Raw genomic sequence first — 23,307 nt, forward strand, 5'->3', positions numbered from 1 at the left:
ACCCCTGCCATTCCTACAGCAAGAGCCTTTAAGGTTCTCAAATCACCTGAAAGAAGACTGCTACAAGTGCAGGCTGGGGAGTCAAACAGAACTGAGTTTGCATCCATCCCAACTAACTAGGTTTGTGACTTTGTGCAAATTGCTTGACCTCTCTGTGCTTCTATTGCCTCATTTCTAAAATGGAAGTACTAATAGTACCTCCTTTATAAGGTTGTCATAAGCAATTAAAGAGATTAATACAGAGTACATGTTCAGTTGCACTGAGTATTACTAATCACTTTTTTACACCTCTATGAACATAGCTTGATGTATCAATTTGGGTAGGGAGGCAGACCGCACTTTGGTGGAGAGACCCAGACAAAAGGCAACACTCATTCCTGTATTTCCCAGCAGTCATTTATGAAGCATATGTAAACAAACACTAAAGAACCACCCAGAAGGGAGTTGAAGGGAAATGAGTCAAATGTGATTGCTATAAAGCACACAGATTTTGTTAACGTTCTGCTTCTAAAGGTGGGTGGTAATAACATGATTGAGGATTTTTAAATTATTCGTTAAACATGACATATATGTTATTTTCACTATTCTGTACATATACAAATTTTGGAAGTAAAAATATTAAGTAGGTAGATATATATCAAGGGTTTAAAAAGCCTGGGTTTTTCCCATACAATGTTGGTGTACGTGGTGTTTTAAAAGTTTTGACTGGAGCTTCCCTGTTGTTCCAGTGGTTAAGACTTCATCTTCCAATGCAGAGGATGTGGGTTTGATCCCTGGCTGGGGAACTAAGACTCCACATGCCTTTCAGGCAAAAAAACAAAACATTAAAGACAGAGCAAATATTGTAACAAATTCAATAAAAACTTTAAAAAGTTTTGATGAAGAGGCCCACATTTTTAAATACAGAAAATGATATGTAAAAATTCAAATTTGGATCTTATCTTGAAAAATTGGAAGACCTAGCAACACTGAGCATAGTCCCACAGGTAAGTTCGGACCCAGATTAGCAACACCTTTTGGGTTTGGAGTGTTTGCTCAAAGTCCCCCACACCCACAACTTCCTATTCTCCCTCAAATCTGGATCCTTTCACATTTGATTTTGTAATTCTCCATACAATTTTAATGGCTATACAGATAATATAGCAATTCTACAACAAGCAATCTGAACATAAAATTTATGTATAACCTTACAGTTGCCTCCTTAGGAAATAGCTCAGAAGTATAACATGTGGGTCAAAGGATATTCTCATTTAAAACCTTAATTCCAGGAAATGAGTGAATGTATTAATTTGGAAAGTATAAGAATGTTTATAGTTTCTAAATGGACTGAAATGTTGGAGAATGCCTATAGTCTCTGACTATAGCCAACAATGAATGCTAACAGTAATTTACCTTTCTAATGGATGAAAACCAATAGCTAACTACTCTTCTACTATGCATTTACTGAACCACAAATAAGGTTAGCCCTTTTCTCATGTTTATAGTTACTGTTACAGTAAATTGTCTATTTATATCTCTAAACCTTTTCTCATCATTTTTTGGTGACTTATAAAATATTTTTATGTATCAGATGTTAACTGATAGTTAACAGTTTGTCAACTATTTTTTAAATTTACTTTTTGAAGTACAATTGACTTAACAATATTGTATTCATTTCTGATGTATAGCAAAGTGATTCAGCTATACACAGGTATACTTTCTTTTCATATTCTTTTTCATTAGGTTTATCACAGGATATTGAATATAGTTCCCTGTACTTTACAGCAGGACTTTTTTTTATTTAGTCTATATATAATAGTTTGCATCAGCTAATCCCAAACTCCCAATCTATTCCTCTCTCATTCCCCTTCCTTTTTGGCAACCACAAGTCTGTTTTCTACCTCTGTGAATCTTTTTCTGTTTCATAGGTAAGTTCATTTGTGTTGTATTTTAGATTCCACATATAAGTGATATCATATGGTACCTGTTTTTCTCTTTCTGACTTACTTCATTCAGTATGATAATCTCTAGGTCCATCTATGTTGCTGCAAATGGTATTATTTCATTCCTTTTTATGACTGAGTAGTATTCCATTATATAAATATACCACATCTGCTTTATCCATTCATCTTCTGTCATCCCCTTCTCCTCCTGCCTTCAATCTTTCCCAGCATCGGGGTCTTTTCAAATGAGTCAGCTCTTCGTATCAGGTGGCCAAAGTATTGGAGTTTCAGCTTCTCCGTCAGGCCTTCCAATGAATATTCAGGGTTGATTTCCTTTAGGATTGACTGGTTTGACCTCCTTGCAGCCCAAGGAATTCTTAAGAGTCTTCTCCAGCACCACAATTTAAAAGCATCAATTCTTCAGCACTCAGCCTTTTTTAAGGTTCAGCTCTCACATCTATACATGACTACTGGAAAAACCATAGCTTTTACTATATGAACCTTTACCCAGCAAAGTGATCTCTTTGCTTTTTAATATGCTGTCTAGGTTTGTTGAAGTTTTCCTTCCAAGAAGCAAGAGTCTTCTAGTTTCATGCCTGCAATCACCATCCACAGTGATTCTGAAGCCCAAGAAAAGAAAATCTGTCACTGCTTCTACTTTTTCCCCCTCTATTTGCCATGAAGTGATGGGATCAGATGCCATGATCTCAGTTTTTTGAATGTTGAATTATTTTTTTATTTATTTACTTTTTAATTGAAGGATAATCGCTTTATAGAATTTTGTTGTTTTCTATCAAACTTCAACATGAATCAGCCATAAATAAACCAACTTTCTCACTCTCCTCTTTCACAGTCAAGAAGCCCCTTAGTTCCTCTTCACTTTCTGCCATTAGAGTGGTATCATCTGCATATCTCAGGTTGCTGAAATTTGTCCTGGCAATCTTGATTCCAGCTTGTGATTCACCCAGCCCAGCATTTCACATAAGGTACTCTGCATACAAGTTAAAAAACTGGGGTGACAATATACAACCTTGATGTACTCCTTTCCCAATTTTGAACAAGTCAGTTGTTCTATGTAAGGTTCTAACTGTTGCTTTTTGACCGCACACAGGTTTCTAAGGAGACAGGTAAGGCGATCTGGTATTCCCACCTCTTTAAGAATTTTCCAGTTTGTTGTGATCCATATAGTCAAAGGCTTTCTCATAGTCAATGAAGCCGAAGTAGATGTTTTTCTGGAATTCCTTTGCTTTCTCTATGATTAAACGAATTTGATCTCTGGTTCCTCTGTCTTTTCTAAACTTGTTTAGAAAAGCTTGTTACATAGAGACTTGTTACATAGAGACTTTTAATGTTATGTTAGTCTGATCTATTAATCTTTATAAAGTCCAATACAAAAATTAAAATATTGATTAGGTATTATATTTTTTCTTTGAAATAGAACAAATTTACCTTTTGTTACAAAAATAATATGTTCATTGTTTTTAAAAATTCAAACAGTATAGGAATACTTAAAGAATAAAATTAACAATAACTCCTACCATCCATGGTGGTCTATATTTTAAATATTACAGGATAAAAAACATTTTTTTACAAGTTTATTGAACCCCTTGGAGGAAAAACAGATGTATATCCTTATCACTATCTTTGCTAAACAGAGAAATTTTGCAGGTAAAATTTGGTACTACTTTTAACCACCACACTATAAATATCTCAACTTGTTTATAAAGTAGCCACATAGGGGCAGCTTTCTAATATTCCATCCTGAAATCAAGTGGCAGGATGTTCTGAGAGTGACCAAGCCATATACGGCCTTTGGACCATCGGTGGCTCATCATTGACCAAGTACACAGGCAACATAGGATTTTTTCCCCCTCGTCCTGATGGACTTTTGAGGCTAACAACCAAGGACACTCACTTTTGTCTACTTCTTCCTCAGTCTTCTGAGCACATAATGAATGGAACATATTAGGGAAGATAAGGCATTAAACTGGCAATAAAAGTTTAAACAATGTATGAGGACAAAAGTCCCGCAGCTTTATCCTGTACCTTCAATGCTGAATGCCCTTCAATTCTGGAGACTTTATTTTGTATATTTATGTCTATACTCTAATCATTTTACATTAAAGAAACCAAAGAGTTTAAACTCAACTTTCATTTCCATAAATTTATTTATAAACTCTTTTTTAGCTTCCCTAAATCTATTTTTTGGGAGTTTACATATTTGATATAGGTACAACTGTACAAATATTCTGTATGGTGCATTATTCACTTCAACGATCTCTTTTGAACTTTTCAGTGATCAAAGGAACCCCCCAGAGCTTTTATTTCTAGTGACTTTGCAGCAGCATTTCATTTTCTTGTAATAACTTTTTTTATTATTTGTTTAGCTATTACTTTATTCTTAAACACTTGAATTGCTCTGAGTCTTATGCCCTTTTCAATTCAAGACATGTCTGTACAAATCACTTTTTAGTTATTTCCTTTATTTCCTTGAGGCATAGGCCCAAGGTTAAAGGTTATAAACAGCTTTACAACTCAAGCGAGTAGCACTTTCAGTGAAACAGCTGTGGTCTCATCATGTGATTTCCTTTCATCAGAGTCAGTTTCATTAGTATTAATGAAAGAATAAAGAAGAATTTCTCTGTTGGGAACCATTCAGTTGTGGCCAACACCCGTGGCCACTGCCAAAAACCCATTGACATTTTGCTCAAATTCCCTCAGATCCAGGTCCTGCAAACATTTCTCAAATGTGAGTCTGACCCATTCACTCAGAATGAAAGAGTTCCTCTGTGGGCAGCTGTCCCTTTTGCCAACCTCGGCATGTTACTCAATCACAAGGCCTCCAATAGACTAACTGCCTTAACCCCAAAGCAGACAGCAGGCACTGCACTGCAGTTCCTGACCCACACTCACAGACATCAGGATGCACTCTCTGGAGTGTACTCTCCTCACCCAGCTCATCCATGAGCAGTTTGGCTAGGGGCCTGGCATTTTTGGAATTTGCATATTCCATTTTGTGAAGGCTGACAGCCTGACCCACCCTTCCTATAATGCCCAGGTCCAAACACCATAAACTCCACTTCCCTCAACCAATAAATACCTTTTGGGAGAGTTTACTTCCACACTTAGCCCCTAATCAATTCTCAGCACAGTAGCCAAAGTGATTCTGCTGCTGCTGCTGCTAAGTCACTTCAGTCGTGTCCGACTCTGTGCGACCCCATAGACAGCAGCCCACCAGGCTCCGCCGTCCCTGGGATTCTCCAGGCAAGAACACTGGAGTGGGTTGCCATTTCCTTCTCCAATGCATGAAAGTGAAAAGTGAAAGTGAAGTCGCTCAGTCGTCTCCGACTCCTAGCGACCCCACGGACTGCAGCCCACCAGGCTCCTCCATCCATGGGATTCTCCAGGCAAGAGTACTAGAGTGGGATGCCATTGCCTTCTCTGAGCCAAAGTGATTCACGCAAATGTAAATCAGATCTTGTCTGTCTTCTGCTCGGAACACATATTGTCTCCCTCCCAAAGACTTCCCAACCAAAGGACTGTAAGGCTATAAGGCCCTCTGCAGTCTGGCTCTCTGTCTTGCATTTGACCACTTCTCCTACCTCCCACCCACTTTGATCTAGATACACTGGTCTTCTTGCAACTCTCCAAAACTTAAGTCCCACTCCAACTCAGGCTTTCTGCCCTCACTGTTCTCTCTAGCTAGAACACACTTCTGTGAGAGAGCAATCAGCATACCTTGCTCCCTTTCTTTAGGTGTTTGGCCAAATGCCGTATCTCAGTGAGCCTTCCTTGAATCCAGGTTGAAATTGCAACCACCTTCCTTTTGCCACTTACTATTCTCCTTTCCTGCTTTTTTCCCCATAGCATTAGTACACATACCAACTCTGTTACATATACACCTACTACACACACACCTATGTGCTTATAGTCAGTCCCCACCACCCTGCTCCATGGTCCATAACAGTAGAGATGTTTGTCTATTTTATTCACTGCTATATCTTCAGTGATTCACAGGTTGACTCACTGACACATGGCAGGCATCCAACATGCATTTTTCTGATGAATTATTACAGGACTTGCACAATGCCCGGCACTATGGAGATACATAAATTTACAGGAACAACCCCTGTCCCCCAGAAGCTCCTGGTTTAGTTGGGAAATTTGGTAATTGCTAATACTTTACAAGGGCTTCCCAGGTGGCTCCTACCCCAGTTGGTAAAGGATCCACTTGCAATGCAGAAGACGCAGGCAGATGCAGTTCGATCCCTGGGTTGGGAAGACCCCTGGAGGAGGGTATGGCAACCTACTCTAGTATTCTTGCCTGGAGAATCCCATGGATAGAGGAGCCTGGTGGGCTACAGTCCACAGGGTCACAAAGAGTCAGACACAGCTGAAACGACTCAGCATGCAGACATGCACAATACCTTATAAAGTCATATTTCTAAGGCTGACACCCTTGAAACTGCTTAGTTCCTCTTAGACGCTGTGACTGCACCTGAGAGAAGATGCCTCCAGGAGAAGGGTAGTTTATGGGTTGTGGTTTTGTGGCCAAACTGCCTAGTTTCTCACAGGCACTGCTAGATTGGACAAAGATTTTAGCTTTTTTTTTTTTTTTTCTGCATGTGTCTTTTTCTATGGACATTGGTTTTTTATTTTGTTTTGTTGGTTTTTTTAGTTAAATGACAGAGGATAATAATTTTAAGTCGTGGAATATATGCAACCTTGAGTCATTGAGGCTACAGTGATCAAGACCACATTGGTACTGGCACAAAAACAGAAATATAGATCGATGGAACAAGATAGAAAGTCCAGAAATAAACCCACGCACCTATGGTCACCTCATCTATGACAAAGGAGGCAAGAAAATATAATGGAGAAAAGACAGTCTCTTCAATAAGTGGTACTGGGAAAATCAGACAGCTACATGTAAAAACATGAAAATAGAACATTCCCTAACACCACACACAAAAATAAACTCAAAATCGATTGACGATTTACATATAAGACTGGATACTGTAAAACTCAGAGGAAAACACAGGCAGAACATTCTCTAACATAAATCGCAGCAAGACCTTTTTTAGCTCCATCTTCTAGATTTTTGAAAATAAAAGTGGAAATAAATAAATGTGACATAATTAAACTTAAAAGCTTTTGCACAGCAAAAGTAACCATAAGCAAAGCGAAAAGATAACCCACAGAACAGGAAAAAATATTTGCCAATGAAGCAACAGACAAGGGATTAATCTCCAAAATATACAAGCAGCTCATGCAATTCAATATCAAGAAAACAAACAACCCAATCAAGAAATGGGCAGATGATCTAAATAAACATTTCTCCAAAGAAGGCACACAGATAGCCAAGGAGCACATGAAATGTGCTCAATATCACTAATTATTAGAGAAATGCAAATCAGAACTACAGAGATATCAGCTTATCCTTGAGGACATTATGCTAAGTGAAATGAGCCAGTCACAGTGTATAGTTTCACTTACATGAAGGACCTAGAGTAGTCAGACTCATGGAAAAGAATGGTGGTTGTCAGGTCTAGAGGGGAAGGAAAATAGGAAGTTGTTTAATGGGATTGAGTTTCAGTTTTGAAAGATGTAAAGGTCCTAGAGATTGATTGCACAATAATGTTAATATACTATACACTACTGAACTATACACTTAAAAATGGTTAAGATGGTAATTTTCCATTATTGAAATTTACCACAATTAACATTTTTTCATTAAAAAAAACACACCTGTGCTTAGTCACTTGGTCGGGTCCGACTCTCTGTGGTCCCTTCCTCTTTCTATGGAATTTTCCAGGCAAGGATACTGGAGCAGTTTACCATTTCCTACTCCAGGAGATCTTCCCAACCCAGGGATCAAACTTGTGTCTCTTGCATCTCCAGCATTAGCAGGTAGATTCTTTACCATTAGCACCACCTGGGAAGCCCTGGGTACCAACTCCTTCTTGTACAAGGACATTGGTCTCAATATATCCCCCAAAAAAATTTTTTTAAGAAGGAAAAATAACAGCAGGTATTAGGTGGTCTACAGTGGGAATAACACAGTAATCTAAAGTTTCTCTATATTTGACTCTTCCTCCATTTTCTGAAACAATTGTCTTGTCATGCAATCAATAGTCCCTGAGTGAAGGGTAAGCTAAAGGACACTTTTCACACCTAGGATTCACCATCTACTAATGTGGCCTATCACAAAGTATTGCTGGTTCAAAAGGGATGGTGCCTCTAAGAGATGAAATGGCTAAGCAGAGAAAGGAATCAATGATATGGATCTTAAGGCTTAAAGACTGACCAGCAAATAAGATTTCTTCTCATTTCTTTTCATTTCTCCTCCCACGCAGAGGACCCAGCATGGGGAAAACAGAAAGGCCCAATAGGGAATAGTGTATATGCCAACATTGTTTCCAGTCAGGACTTGGGTGCTTTGAAGCCATAAGCATGCATAGGAAAGATGAGTGATAGAAGAGAGTATGCTATTCATTATCTTTGGGAAGACTATTTAACCTCTCTAAGCTTAGCTTTCTCATTTTAAAAAAACTGGAAATAGAACTGCTAACCTCACAGAGTTGTTGTGAAGGTTAGACGAGACTAACTGAAATGTCCCATTATACTGACTAGCACATGAGATACATAATAATTGTTAGTTATCAGTATGATGCTAGAAATCATGAAAGATCTTATGAGCCAAGGCAAAGAATTTTAATTATAACCTGTAAAAATGAAAAGCCAATAAAGGTGGGTTTTTTTAATCTTTTAACAAAATTAAGAGCAGTAAGACTATCTAGTCATTATTTAGGGGAAAAAAACACTCCGGTGACATTTTAGAAGTAGATAAGATCAGGAGGCAGTAAAGGAGCAGAAACAAGTTTGGAAGCTGGCACAAGTTCCAGTTGACAGATAAGGAGTGGGTGAACTGAGATATCAGTTACACTATAACCAAAAGCAGATTGATTATATTCTTTGCAGTCAAAGATGGAGAAGCTCTAAACAGTCAGCAAAAACAAGACCAGGAGCTGACTGTGGCTCAGATCATGAACTCCTTATTGCCAAATTCAGACTTAAATTGAAGAAAGTAGGGAAAACCACTACACCATTCAGATATGACCTACATCAAATCCCTTACAATTATACAGGGGAAGTGAGAAATAGATTCAAGTGATTAGATCTGATAAACAGAGTGCCTGAAGAATTATGGACAGAGGCTCATGACATTGTACAGGAGGTAGTGATCAAAATCGTTTTCAAGAAAAATAATTGCAAAAAAGCAAAATGGTTGTCTGAGAAGGCCTTACAAATAGCTGTGAAAAGAAGAGAAGCAAAAAGAAAATGAGAACAGGAAAGATATACCCATTTGAATGCAGAGTTCCAAAGAATAATAAGGAGAGATAAGAAAGCCTTCCTCAGTGATCAATGCAAAGAAATAGAGGAAAACAATAGAATAGGTAAGACTAGAGATCTCTTCAAGAAAATTAGAGATACCAAGGGAACATTTCATGCAAAGATGGGCTCAATAAAGGACAGAAATGGTATGGACCTAACAGAAGCAGAAGATATTAAGAAGAGGTGGTAAGAATACACAGAAGAACTATATAAAAAGATCTTCATGACCCAGATAACCACGATGGTGTGATTATTCATCTAGAGCCAGACATCCTGGAATGCGAAGTCAAGTGGGCCTTAAAAAACGTCACTATGAACAAAGCTAGTGAAGGTGACGGAATTCCAGTTGAGCTATTTCAAATCCTAAAAGATAATGCTGTGAAAGTGCTTCACTCAATATGCCAGCAAATTTAGAAAACTCAGCAGTGGCCGCAGGACTGGAAAATGTCAGTTTTCATTCCCATCCCAAAGAAAGGCAATGCCAAAGAATGCTCAAACTACCACACAATTGCACTCATCTCACACTCTAGTAAAGTAAAGCTCAAAATTCTCTAACCCAGTCTTCAACAATACATGAACCGTGAACTTCCAGATGTTCAAGCTGGATTTAGAAAGGGCAGAGGAACCAGAGATCAAATTGCCAACATCCTCTGGATCATCGAAAAAGCAAGAGAGTTCCAGAAAAACATCTACTTCTGCTTTATTGACTATGCCAAAGCCCTTGACTGTGTGGATCACAACAAACTATGGAAAATTCTTCAAGAGATGGGAATACCAGACCACCTGACTTGCCTCTTGAGAGATCTGTATGCAGGTCAGGAAGCAACAGTTAGAACTGGACATGGAACAACAGACTGGTTCCAAACAGGGAAAGGAGTACATCAAGGCTGTATATTGTCACCCTGCTTATTTAACTTATAAGCAGAGTACATCATGAGAAATGCTGGGCTGGAGGAAGCACAATCTGGAATCAAGATTTCCGGGAGAAATATCAATAACCTCATATACGCAGATGATACCAGCCTTATGGCAGAAAGTGAAGAACTAAAGAGCCTCTTGATGAAAGTGAAAGAGGAGAGTGAAAAAGCTGGCTTAAAACTCAACATTCAGAAAACTAAGCTCATGGCATCCAGTCCCATCACTTCATGGCAAATAGGTGGGGAAACAGTGGAAACAGTGGCTGACTTTATTTTTCTGGGCTCCAAAATCACTGCAGATGGTGATTGCAGCTATGAAATTAAAAGATGCTTACTCCTTGGAAGGAAAGTTATGACCAACCTAGATAGCATATTAAAAAGCAGAGACATCACTTTGTCAACAAATGTCTGTCTAGTCAAGGCTATGGTTTTTCCAGCGGTCATGTTTGGATGTGAGAATTGGACTATAAAGAAAGCTAAGCGCCGAAGAATTGATGCCTTTGAACTGTGGTGTTGGACTGGAGAGTACCTTGGACTGCAAGGCAATCCAACCAGTCCATGCTAAAGGAAATCAGTCCTGAATATTCACTGGAAGGACTGATGCTAAAGCTGAAACTCCAATACTCTGGCCATCTGATGCGAAGAGCTGACTTATTGGAAAAGACCCTGATGCTGGGAAAGACTGAAGGTGGGAGGAGAAGGGGACAACAGAGGATGAGATGGTTGGATGGCATCACTGTTCAATGGGCATGAGTTTGAGTAAAGTCCAGGAGTTGGTGATGGACAGGGAGGCCTGGCATGCTGCAGTCCATGGGGTCACAAAGAGCTGGACACAACTGAGTGACTGAACTGAACTAACTGAATCCATTAATTAACAATCTTTCTGAAGTCAGGGAAGCCATGAGTACTCCAAATGCTTGGCCCCATTCCTATCCCTTAAGGGTGGGGAGGAAAAAAATGACCAATGTTCCATTAGGTCTGGGGAATTCTGAAAGCTGGGCCTCACTTCCCATACACCAATAGAGGAGACAACCTACCTAGTGCAGATTTCGATACATTTTCCCCATCATCAAAATAGTCTGGCCACAGCAGAGTTAAACAGTTTGGGGAGAGAGGGACTGCAAATCTAGGTCCTAAAGGGCCAAAGAGAAGTATCTGCAAGCTTCCTCTGCCTCCAAGAGGATCATGGAAAGTGACTGAATGAGCACCCCATGATCGGAGTGGGAATCTCAGGCTTATTTCCCTGAACTAACCAGGTCAAAACCTTAACTGACTGAGCAATCACTAATTTAAATTTATTGATGCTAATTTAAATGATGCTTTCTGCCAGTGGAAATGGAGCCTTGAGGTAAAAACTAAATTTAGTTATAAGAAAACAGAGCAAGCACATTTCGTACAACTAAATTTACGACTTGTGAAAATCTGTAGCCAAACACTAATAAAGAATATTTTTGCTATCAAGAATCCCAATCTATGCCAGAGGTTAGTTTTATTAAAGAATCTTCAGATGGATCATAAAATTTAAAAACAGAGATATACAGTAATTCTCCATAAGGACAATAACAAGTCATATTTCATTTCAAAACTCCTGGGTGTTAGATGAGTTTCTGAACTCAGACTATTTTAGATTTTAGACAGGTAATATTATATATTATATAATATGTAATATTTTATATTATCCCAGAAGGGCCTAGGATAGCATTTAACAATCAGAATATGAATATGAATATACATATATTATCTGAGATTAAAACTACAGATAAATAAAGACAAGTCAATGCAGTTCAAGTTTTGTCTCCAATTTGTTTCAGATCCGTCTAGGTTTTGCTGCCAAATGAGTTATTTGAAAACTTTCAGTTTTCAGAGTGTCTTGAATTTAAGGCTTGAAGATAAGGGATTATGAATCTATAAAAAGTTTCACATGGTTCAGAGAAGGTATCAAAACAAAGTGAGACTTGAGTTGCACCTTGAAGACTAGGTAGGACTTGAAAGGGAGAGTGACAGATATACAGACAGAAGCAATGACATGACTACAAGGTGTAAGAAAAGGCAAACATGTCTAGGAAATCCAAATAAACTAGAATGGTCTTGTGGTAAGACCTAAGATTTGAAAGAGAGGTGAAGGTCTCTGACTTTGGAGGGTCAGGCTAAAATTAGAGACTTTTTTTAGAAAGCACTCAGAGGGCACAGTGATTTTCACTCTAGACAGAGTCATGATTATTGATGCACATGATTGAGTGCCAAGAGCTGACAGCTTCTATGACAAGATATAGCAGCAAGGGGAAGGGCAGAAGCCTCAACACTAGTCTTGCCCCATGGACCAGCATCAGCCATATAGTGCTGAAGCATTTGGTCATCTTCAGCCTCAGTTCAGAATACACTGAGACCAAGACTTTAAGATGAAACAGCAGAATGCCTCAAATGTCTCAACAGGAGCCAGGTGTCCCCATAACAGAAAAAAACCACAGAAGGAAGAGAAAGGAATTCATATTTCATTTGTTTCAAATACAATTACAGGAGTACCTGACACTTGGTACTTACTGTTTAACTGTTGTGTTAGTTAGGAGTGGTTAGTTTATGTTAACTCTCTAATCTCAAAAATTTCATTTCTCACTCAGGTTCCATGCCCAGCATTTATCTGTGGAATTCTCTCCTGCCCACGGTCTCAGAAACACTGGCTGACAGAGTACCTACACTAACTCAAATGTGTGACATCCCAATTTGCCTTGGCCCACAAAGAGACATGTGTCTTTCCTACATTCTGCCTATTGGTAGCCCCAAAGGAAGCTAGGAAATGAAGGGAAATAGAACATTTGGTGAGCACTAGCTAAGTCACAACTGAATAGATTTTGTAATAATTTTATTTTATTTTTTGGCCATGCCACACAGCATGTGGGATCTTAGTTCCCCAAGCAGGGATCAAACCTGTGTCTCCTGCATTGGAAGCACACAGCCTTAACCACTGGACTACCAGGGAATTCCCAATTTTAATTTTTCTAAAAAATTGGTCTCTCAGGATAACTTTGTGGAATATTGAAGAAAGTACAACTTTACTTAGCATTAGCTGTAAGTATATTCTTGCTTTGCTTATAAATCTACATGTTGTGAATTATACTGAAAATTCTTCCTATGCCAAAATTCAAGACATACACTAGACAATACTGAAATAATTCAGTATTTTAACTCAATAAAATCTGTAATTACCTTGTTAATTCTGTATTTGTTCTGGTATCTATCTCTCATCCCAGGACTTATTATAAAGGCAACTGCTTTATTTACCAAGAAATAGTATTCAGCTATAAAGTATTTTCAGTTAAGAAACTGTTCAATGATTGTAAAGTGGGCATATGATTTTTTTTCTTCACTTTTTCAGAGAGGAAGCAAATTCAGTCCAGGGCAATGGTTGGGAGTAGTCATCATCTTGACAATCAAAACTATGATTTGGAAAGATTAACCTGATAAAATATGCTGAATGAGTTGAAGATTGTAGGTAAAGAACACAGCTAGTAGTACAGATGAGCCTATTTGCAAAGCTGGAATAGAGACACAGATGTAGATAACAAATATATGGACACCAAGAGGGGAAAGGGGGAGGGATAAATTGGGAGTTTGGAATTGACATATATATACACTACTATGTATAAAATAGATAACTAATGAGAACTTACTTTATAGCACAAGGAGGAAAAAAAGAAGGTATATCTGTTTGTAGAACATATGTGAAGTTAACCTTAAAAATTCATTCCATTATACAGTAGGTGCAGACAAACACTGTTTGATTCCATTTACACGAGATACCTTGAATAGTCAAATTCAAAGTCAGAAAGTACGTTGGCAGATGCCAAGGGCTGGGGTGGGGCAGGGAGTGAGGAGAAGAGAGAATGGGGACCTAGTGTTCAATGGGACAGAGTTTCAGTTTAAGAAAGTGACAAATTCAGGAGATGGATGATGGTGAGAGTTGCACAACAATGTTAATGTACTTAGTGTCACTGAACTGTACAGTTAAATATGGTTAAAGTAGTATGATTTACATTATGTGACTTTTACCACAATAAAAAATTTTTTGTTTAAAAAAGAAAGCAGCTAAGTGGCTAATAGCAAAGTTCAGCTGTGAAGGGATGATTGTGTGTCATTTTACACAAGAAATACTTCATGAACAGGAACCTTCTTTCAGACTAAGACAGGGACAATTCAGCCTATAGTTTCTAAACTCCATTAGACAAAGGTTTCTATACAGAGATGATGTCTCAGGACCACTGGATCTTCCAGCTTCCCTTCCAGTTCATTGGTGCCTTCCCTTAAGTCAGAGGGGATAAAGCTGCTGTGGGGGTGTCTGTGCCACAACCACAAGCCCTGACTCACACTATTGGTAAACAGAGCAGAAGTACTGTCATGCGGCCTGGGGCTTGCTGAGCAGGAAGCCTGAAATAACAAACCCCAGAGCTCAGTTTAGAAGAACCCTTACAATGACAAGTGTATGAAATAGTACTTGACTGCCATTAACAACAACAAAAAAGAATGTGGTGGGATTTCAAAAGATGCAAACTTTAAGCTCTTTTTCACTCATAGATCATCTAAATGTATCTATACCTAAAGTGTATCTAAATATGAAACGTTTAACTGAGGGGCAAGCTACATCATCAGCTACCAAATTTTATGGCATTCTCAATTTTTGGCAGAAGTATCCTCAATTGTAATGATTTTTGTCCAAAGGAAAGGTTTTAAACATTCAAGATTTTATTTAACTGGTGGTCTGAAATAATCATTGGTTATTGGAAGGGGGGTTGTTTGTCTGTTTATTGGTTTAATTTGGTTCTGTTTGAATCGATCTTGAAGTCAACATATTCAAGAATTTGAAGTAGAAAAGAGGTTTATGAAGGCAGCAGATTCTTGATTTTTTTTTTCCTTCTCTAAGATTCCCCATTACGTGCCCATTTTCAACTATTATTAATTCAACATGTTACATGCCCAACTGTTTGCAACCCTATGGACTATACAGTCCATGGAATTTTCCAGGCCCAGAATACTGGATTGAGTAGCCTTTCCCTTCTCCAGGGGATCTTCCCGACCCAGGAATCGAACCAGAGTCTCCTGCATTCCAAGCAGATTTTTTACCAAATGAGCAATCAGAGAAACCCAAATAATAATTGCTGCTGCTGCTGCTAAGTCGTGTCAGTCGTGTCCGACTCTTGCGACCCCTGGGATTCCCCAGGCAAGAACAGAAGTACAATAAAAAGTAATCAGTAAGCTCATCAAGTAAAATTTTACCTCCCTGTGTTCCGTCCATGTAGCTTTGTTCCCCTAACACTTTTCCAGGCCTCAGACACAGACAGAAGAATAAAAGCAAGCTATCAGTCCCCTCTCCTGCCCTTCCTTCTTCCTCCAACCCCTTCCCCAGTATACACAAACACACATAATAGCTCATTTTGTTGAAATGATAATTCCCATCAGAAACACACAAGCTCAGGTAAAATGTTCTTCAGACTTACTAGTGATTCACCTACGCTTCCCTTTTTTTTGAAAGAATGGGAAGGGTAAGAATCTTAAAACACTTAAAGAAAATGAAGAGAGGGGAATTGTCCTAGACAAGTGAAGAAAAGCAAATTAAGTGAAAGTGAAAGTCGTTCGGTTTTGTCCGATTCTTTGCAACCCCTTGGACTATACAGTCCGTGGAATTCTCTAGGCCAGAATACTGGAGTGGATAGCCTTTCCCTTCTCCAGGGTATCTTCCCAACCCAGGGGTCAAACCCAAGTCTCCCACATTGCAGATGGATTCTTTACCAGCTGAGCCACTTAGGGAAGACAAGTGAAGAAAAGCAAATTAAATTCCATTTCAAAAGAGGAATGAAGTTGGCGGCTACAAATTCTAGATAAATAATGAAAATATTATCAAAGACATTACTAAACATATGGTTTGTGAACTTATGGGCTCCCCTGGTGGCTCAGACAGTAAAAAGTCTGCCTGCAGTGAGGGAGACCCGGGTTCAATCCCTGGGTCGGGAAGATCTCCTGGAGAAGGAAATGGCAACCCACTCCAGTATTCTTGCCTGGAAAACCCCATGGACAGAGGAGCATGGCAGGCTACAGTCCATGGAGTCGAGAAGAGTTGGACGTGACTGAGCGACTTCACTTTCTTTGTGAATTTATAAAGGGGAAATGGGGACGTTGCTGTTGGTCCCAAGGTTGTGAATCCATCTTCCAATGCAAGGGCCATGGGTTCCATTAGGGAACTAAGATCCTACATGGCATGGGACAACTAAGCCTGCACACTACAACTAATGAGCTCATGTGCTTCAGCAATCTCACCACAGTGAAAGATCCCATGTGCTACAACACAGACCTAATGCAGCCAAATAAATAAATATTTTTTAAAAGCGGGGGAGGAATGATAGCTCACTAGAAGACATCATGTATGCTCTAAGAACAAGTCATAGGAGACTGAGCTCATTTCCATTTTTGAAGATTCAACTCATGAGAGAGCAGGAGAACCCCATGACTATAGTGTATCTAGAGTTCATGAGACATTGTGTCTTTCATAATCTCCATGAATTCTGATTAAGTGTGGGCTGGATGCCAGTTCAGATAGGTGACTGACTTAGAGTTGAGTGGCTAAAACCCCTAGGTTCAGGATCTATGCCCAGCTAGGTTAGTTTTCCAGCAACTTGACGCAGGACTCACTCACAGCTCAGTGCTACTTAACCCACTTATCAAGAACTTCCAATGGGACCTATATGTCATGACATCAAATCTGCACAACTTAAAATTATAAGGGTTGTTGACAATTAGCTCTAAAGAGATCTCAGCAAGATAACATAATGAGCCATATCTTAAAACATGGTTACATGAGAAATAAATAAAACCTTGCTTTAGAATTTCTTTCATAAAAGCAGAAGCATCTTTAACTTCTTAATTCTTCATCTATTTATCTCATATTTTTCCTAACATGTTATTTACCCTTAAATTGCCTTTCTGGTTGTTTGTATCTTAATATACAGTAAAACCTAAATATTTTTCCTTTCAATTTTTTCAGTGCTTTTGTATTTAGAATTTCTTTCCTCAGCTAAAATACAGGTAGAAATTAATACTTTCACTATTTTATAGTTTAAAATTTTATATTCAATTTTCCAAGAAATTTCTAATTTATCTGTGTGTATTATATAAGGTTAGGTTTCAAGTGCATTTTGGCTTTAAATATCCAAGTACCCCAATCATTTTATTGATGAATTTATTCTCTTCTCTTTAATTTTGCATGCTTTCTTTATCATCTCTTATATTCTTGTTTCTCCTAGGATCTGTTTATTAATTATCTTACTAAAGGTATTTTAAAGGTTTAATTTCAAAACAGGAGAAAGAAAGCTGGCCTGAGGTAGGAAGAAGGAGAGAAAGTAAGATAGAAATTTACCATACAATATCAGTATTCCTTTAGAATTAATATATAGAAGAGGAATTGTACTTTCAAATAGATTTCATATTTATGACTTTAAATATATATTGTCAAATTTCCATTTGTCAATGTCATGAATTTAAAACTCCATTTAGTAGTATATGAGAGAATTTGGTTTCTCATAGCAGCTTAAAATCTAATCTAACATTTTAAGATTATATTTTTTCAAAATCCAAATGCTTCTATCTTTTTTCTGAATGTTAGGTTGATGTATTCTTGCCTGGAGAATCCCATGGACGGGAAGCCTGGCAAGCTACAGTTCATGGGGTCACAAAGAGTTGGACAAGACTTAGCAACTACACAGATATTCATTTAAAACATTCATAAAATAAAGTATGAAGAGAAAAAAAAAAAGAAATTTACCATACAACTCTGCCAAAGTCTAATCTCTATGCTAAGATCAGCAAAGGAAATTATCCTTTTTCTACACATCCCCTAACTGCACTTGAGCTTAAAACCTTACTTTTAAAGCAAGTTGGAGAAATGTTGGAGTAACAGCCATCACCACATGACTTGAGGGTTGTCCAGACATCAAAAGGAACTGCTAGTACTGCCTGGGTGTTATCTACCTTTGGAAAACACCCCCAGAGTACTAGCGGTGGGACCACTGTCATTGGAGTTGCCCAGAGCTAATTTAAATATTGCCACATCCTGACTGTGTGACTTGGGTGTTTCTAAGCATCTGTTTCCCCTATAAAATGAGATATCATTGGACTTTTGTGAGAATGAGGTGAAATAACAAATGAATGGCATTTGACAATGCTGAGCACACAGTAAGTATTCAAGAAAAGGTGACTCCCTGCCCCACTCCTACCTGCATATTTCCTAAGAGAGCTAAACTAAAAGTTAACTTCTGTGGCAACTACCCACAAGGTTTAAGAGAACAATTACTGACCCAAGACCTCTCCTCCTAAATAATCTTTTCCACTGGTCCCTTTCCATCCATCCTTTGTCCTGAAGTCTGATAGATGATTGGTTCTAGTGCATAACAGAAACTCCGCAGGGTAGAGGGAGTGAAACAGAGTCTAGTCTAATTACAAAGTTACTGTACTGGTATCACCTGAACCACCTCTCTTTTTTTTATATATATATATATTGTCACCCTGCTTATTTAATTTTTTTTTAAATAAATTTATTTATTTTAGTTGGGGGCTAATTACTTTACAATATTGTAGTAGTTTTTGCCACACATTGACATGAATCAGCCATGGGTTTACATGTGTTCCCCTTCCTGGACCCCCCACCCACCTCCCTCCCCATCCCATCCCTCTGGGTCATCCCATTGCCCCGGCCCTGAGCATTTGTCTCATGCATCGAACATGGAATGGTGTTCTGTTTCACATATGATAATATACATGTTTCAATGCTATTCTCCCAGAAGGTCCCACCCTCACCTTCTCCCTCAGAGCCTGAACCACCTCTCATCTTTCTAAGGGTGGGGGTGAATCTAAGGGATATAGGGAAACAATTAGAACCAGGCATCATTTATCTTTAGCCAGTATAAGAACACATTACAATGTAACTCAGGGCCACAGAATCAGAGAATACTATGTTAGCAGTTAACCAGAGTTATTCATTTAAGAGAATATAAAGTCAGAGTATCATGCTAAGCATTAACAATCAGTAATGCCTGAGGCTACAAAATTTGCAATTCATAAGAAAGAACTAAGAGCCTAGAAATTTGACTATTGTAGTGAGAGTACTAGGAAAAAAGTGTTGGCTTAGGTGAAAACTGTCTTCCCAGGTGGAGCTAGCGGTAAAGAACCCCCCTGGCAGTGCAGGAGACAAAAGAGACACGGGTCCAAGCCCTGGGTCAGGAAGATCCCCTGGAGGAGGGCATGGCAACCCACTCTAGTATTCTTGCCTGGAAAATCCATGGACAGAGGAGCCTGGCAGGCTACAGTCCATGGGGTCACAGTCGGATACACCTGAAGCAACTTAGACCACACAGGTGAAAAATATCAACAGCAAAGGGGTTAAACGAAAAGAAATCGTGGAAAGAAAAGAAGAGAGAACTATTAAGAAAGGGTTACCCCTGTGGGACAGCCCTCCTGGTCCCCCAGGCCTAAGCAGAGAACTCTGGTCCCTGCGGGAACAAGAGAGCAGGAGAGCCATGGAGATATACTATGGGCAAGATACCCCTTTCTTCCCCCTACCCACAGGCTCGTAGAACTTTAAGAAAATTACCTAAACTCTCCAGCAAAAAACCATGTGAGCTTTCACAGGGGCTTGGTGTGGTTTCAGTTGAAGGCAAATGAGTCACTAACTCCCTCATCATGACCATGTGAGGGCCTCAGCAACCCCTCACTGTGGACTGCTTGGCAGTGAGGAAAATCCATTCAAGCCCTTGCTCTCACAGTCCGTTTCTTATTTGTCTCTACCTGGCAACCATTTTAGAGCTCTTTGACCAGCTCCTTGCCTGGACCTAATAGATTAATTCACCCGACATTGCATTTTTTTCTGCAAATTAATTTATCAATTAATCTAAATATAAGCTCCTTGAAAGTGGAGTGTTTGATCTGTCTTGTTCATTGCTGTACCCTGAGTATCTGGAATAGTGCCTGGCACCTAGTAAGATATTAGCAAATATTTTCTAGGTTAATTAATAAATTTCATTAGAAATTAAACCTTTCTTCCCACAACTTCTCCCCTAGCGTCAGCAGCCACCTTCACCCAGAAGGTCCCCATCTCCTTGCTATGGTAAATCCAGAGCCACCTCAAGAACTCAAAGGTCATATTTATATTTTTAAAGAGAATCAACCCTCAGATGAGCAATTTTGTTTTCTTATATATTTTTAAATAACTAAAACTTCATATTTACATACCTTACAAACGTATAAAGGCTCTCTGTGTAAACTCATAGAGCATGCTCCAGTGTATTTGATGGCACATACTTTGAAATATATCAAGCCAGTCAATTCCAAAGGAAATCAATGCTGAATATTCATTGGAATGACTGATACTAAAACTGAAGTTCCAACACATTGGCCACCTGATGCAAAGAGCCGACTCTTTGGAGAAGACCCTGAACAACTACTGATGAGAAAAATTGGAAGACTAACAGGAAAAGATCTTCTATAACTAAAGAAGGAACCACAATGAAATGGTAGGAGGAACAGACATGGTATAGTCAACACTCATAGCCCCAGGTGGGCAACCCACAAGCAGGAGGATAATTATAATTGCAGAGGTTCTCCTCAAGAAGAGACTTAAGACCCACCTCAGGCTTCCCAGCCCAGGGGTCCTGCATCAGAAAAATGAGGCCCCAAAACATCTGGCTTTGAAGGCCAGCAGGGCTTACTTTCAGGAAAACTAGAAGGCTCTTGTGATAGAGGACTGTGATATTGGTAGATGTGATTTTGGAATCCTTCTTCTAGCTTATTAGTACTGGGACCTGGCCCTGCCCCTCAGCCTTTCAGCACCAGTACTGAAAGGCCAAGCAACTAGCCAGGCAGAGGCACAGCCCCACACACCAGCAGGCCTGCTGCCTTAGGACTCCACTGAGTCCACCACCATCCTAGGTCCCAGTCCTGTCCACCAGAGGGCCCAAGACCCAGCCCCCACTCACCAGTGTGCAGCACTAGCCCTGGGCTACCCAGGGTCCTGCAGTCAGAGACCCTGGGAACTGTTTCTACCCACCAATGGGCTAGCACTAGCCTTGGGACCAACCTCACTCCCCAGAGGGCAGCACCAGGACCCCCTGGGCACTGGCCCAGTCCACTAACAGTGGAGCCCACTGAGCTTAGCCACTAGGTGCTTGACCTTGAACACATCATGGCAGGCTCCTGACCCCAAGATACCAGAATGCAAAATGATGGCAACAATATGCACCCTACAAAGTGACTTGTGTGAAGATAAAAGATAATATATATGAAGCAGAGAGATGTCTGTTATTGAAAAAAGAGCAGGGAGAACAAGATGGCAGAGGAGTAGGTGGACACGGAGTACATCTCTCTCCACAGATACATCAGGACTACACCTTCAGACACAGAAGGACATGCAAAATATCAGCTGAAAGCAGACAGGAGGACCTGACCAGCAGAAAAAAAATATATAGAACCACGCAAAACTTAGTAGGACAAAGGAACTAGGGGGGATAACAGAATTATTAGTAGGACTGGACCTACCTTCGGTGGGTGGGAAAACTGAAGCAGAGGTCTGCTCCCCACAGCAGGGCAGCTGTCTGCGTCAGAGGAGAAACATTTAAGGCTAAGCGTAAAACAGCTAATCTGTGGCAGCCTGAATGGAATGAGAATCAGACAGTCCTTGCCACAGCCATATGTATATATGCTGGGCAGGAACTCAGGTCTCCTGGAAGGGGCAGTGGCTGGGAGCTGGCGTTTAGGGATTGTGGAGCAATCCCAGTGTGAGGGTTGCTGTTGACTGCGGAGAGACAGATCGAGGAGATGTGAGGAAGGATATCATGGTGGGAAATGCCTGTGGAAGAAAGCCAGGCAGCCATGAAAGCAAGGCGATACCGTTGAGTCATGCATAGGGGCTGAAGCTATCACCACAGCCTCTCTCTCTCCACACACCAGCGCCAGCAGCTGAACAATAGCGAGGCTGGCTGCCCCATCAAACGCCTGATGCACTGAACTACAGAGTAGGACCCCACGCAGGGTGCCCCTTTAAGTGCCTGATGCACCGATCTACAGAGTAGGACCCCAGTCAGGGGGGCCCTTCTGTGTGCCTGATGTGCTGAACAACAGAGAAGGACCTCAGGCAAGGGAGCCCTTTAAGTGTCTGGATGGGCAGAGCTACAAAGACTGGACAAAGACATCTTCTGATCCCAGCTACAAGAGACTTGAAAAAAGACTCTGATACGGCCATAACTCCTGCTGTGGAGGCAGTTTGTGTCCCTGAACACTTGGCGCCGCCAGGGACCCTGCAAGTCAAGCAGCTGCATCACCTTCACGCTCAATTCTCACTGGGGCAGAGCTGCCACAGCCAACAAACAAAAAACAAACAAAAAAAACAGTCTTGTGTTTATGCGCGCAGGGTCGCTTCGGTCTTGTCCGACTCTTTGCAACCCTGTAGATTGTGGCTTGCCAGGCTGCTCTGTCAGAGAGGGGGTTCTCCAGGAAAGAATACTGGAGCGTATTGGCCAATACTGGCTGCCATACCCTTCTAGAGCACTATATTTCCTGCTGCCCTAGCCGCCAACCCTCCTGAGTACCTGGTGCTGCCAGAATCCCAGTGACCCAAGCAGCTGCACCCCCTCCACACCTGGCCCTCACAGGGGCAAACTCAAGCCCTCCAGGGAAGACCCAGGAGCTAAACTCCAGCGGACGATCCACATATAGACGTGGAAATAAAACCACAATTGAAACACACAGGCGGTGTGGCTAAGGAAAAAGACCCAAAACCTTCCCACCAGCTGTACAAGTTGCAGATTAAATCCACATGATCAACTAAGCAGACTGTGTCTATGGAATATATAAATGGCCATTGAGAGCTCCCACAAAAGAAAACGCACTAGCTCTTATAGCTGTGGACACTGGAGGCAAGAAAACACAGGAGCAGGACCAGATTAGGATCTGAGCAGCCCCCACAGCAGGTACAGAGATCAATACAGTGTTAGAGGACATCCTAGGAAGGTAAGGTGATCTGTGATTCTCAGCGTGGGAAA

At 40.2% G+C, this 23,307-nt stretch overlaps 1 protein-coding gene across 5 annotated transcripts in view; it reads right to left on the reverse strand.

Moving 5' to 3' along the window:
- Positions 1 to 23,307, reverse strand: part of ZPLD1 (zona pellucida like domain containing 1) — a 664,056-nt gene that overhangs the window by 475,111 nt on the left and 165,638 nt on the right. The window contains exon 1 of one of the 5 annotated variants that reach the window (XR_014069130.1): positions 21,806 to 22,278. The exons of the other annotated variants lie outside the window; for them this stretch is intronic. The gene's annotated coding sequence lies outside the window, so the exon portion shown is untranslated. Of the gene's footprint in view, positions 1 to 21,805; positions 22,279 to 23,307 lie in introns of those variants that run through there. 5 annotated transcript variants of the gene reach the window in all.

This window comes from Giraffa tippelskirchi, chromosome 2 (assembly GCF_054371585.1).
Source record: "Giraffa tippelskirchi isolate mGirTip1 chromosome 2, T2T-mGirTip1v1.2.pri, whole genome shotgun sequence".
NCBI classification, from domain to species: domain Eukaryota; kingdom Metazoa; phylum Chordata; class Mammalia; order Artiodactyla; family Giraffidae; genus Giraffa; species Giraffa tippelskirchi.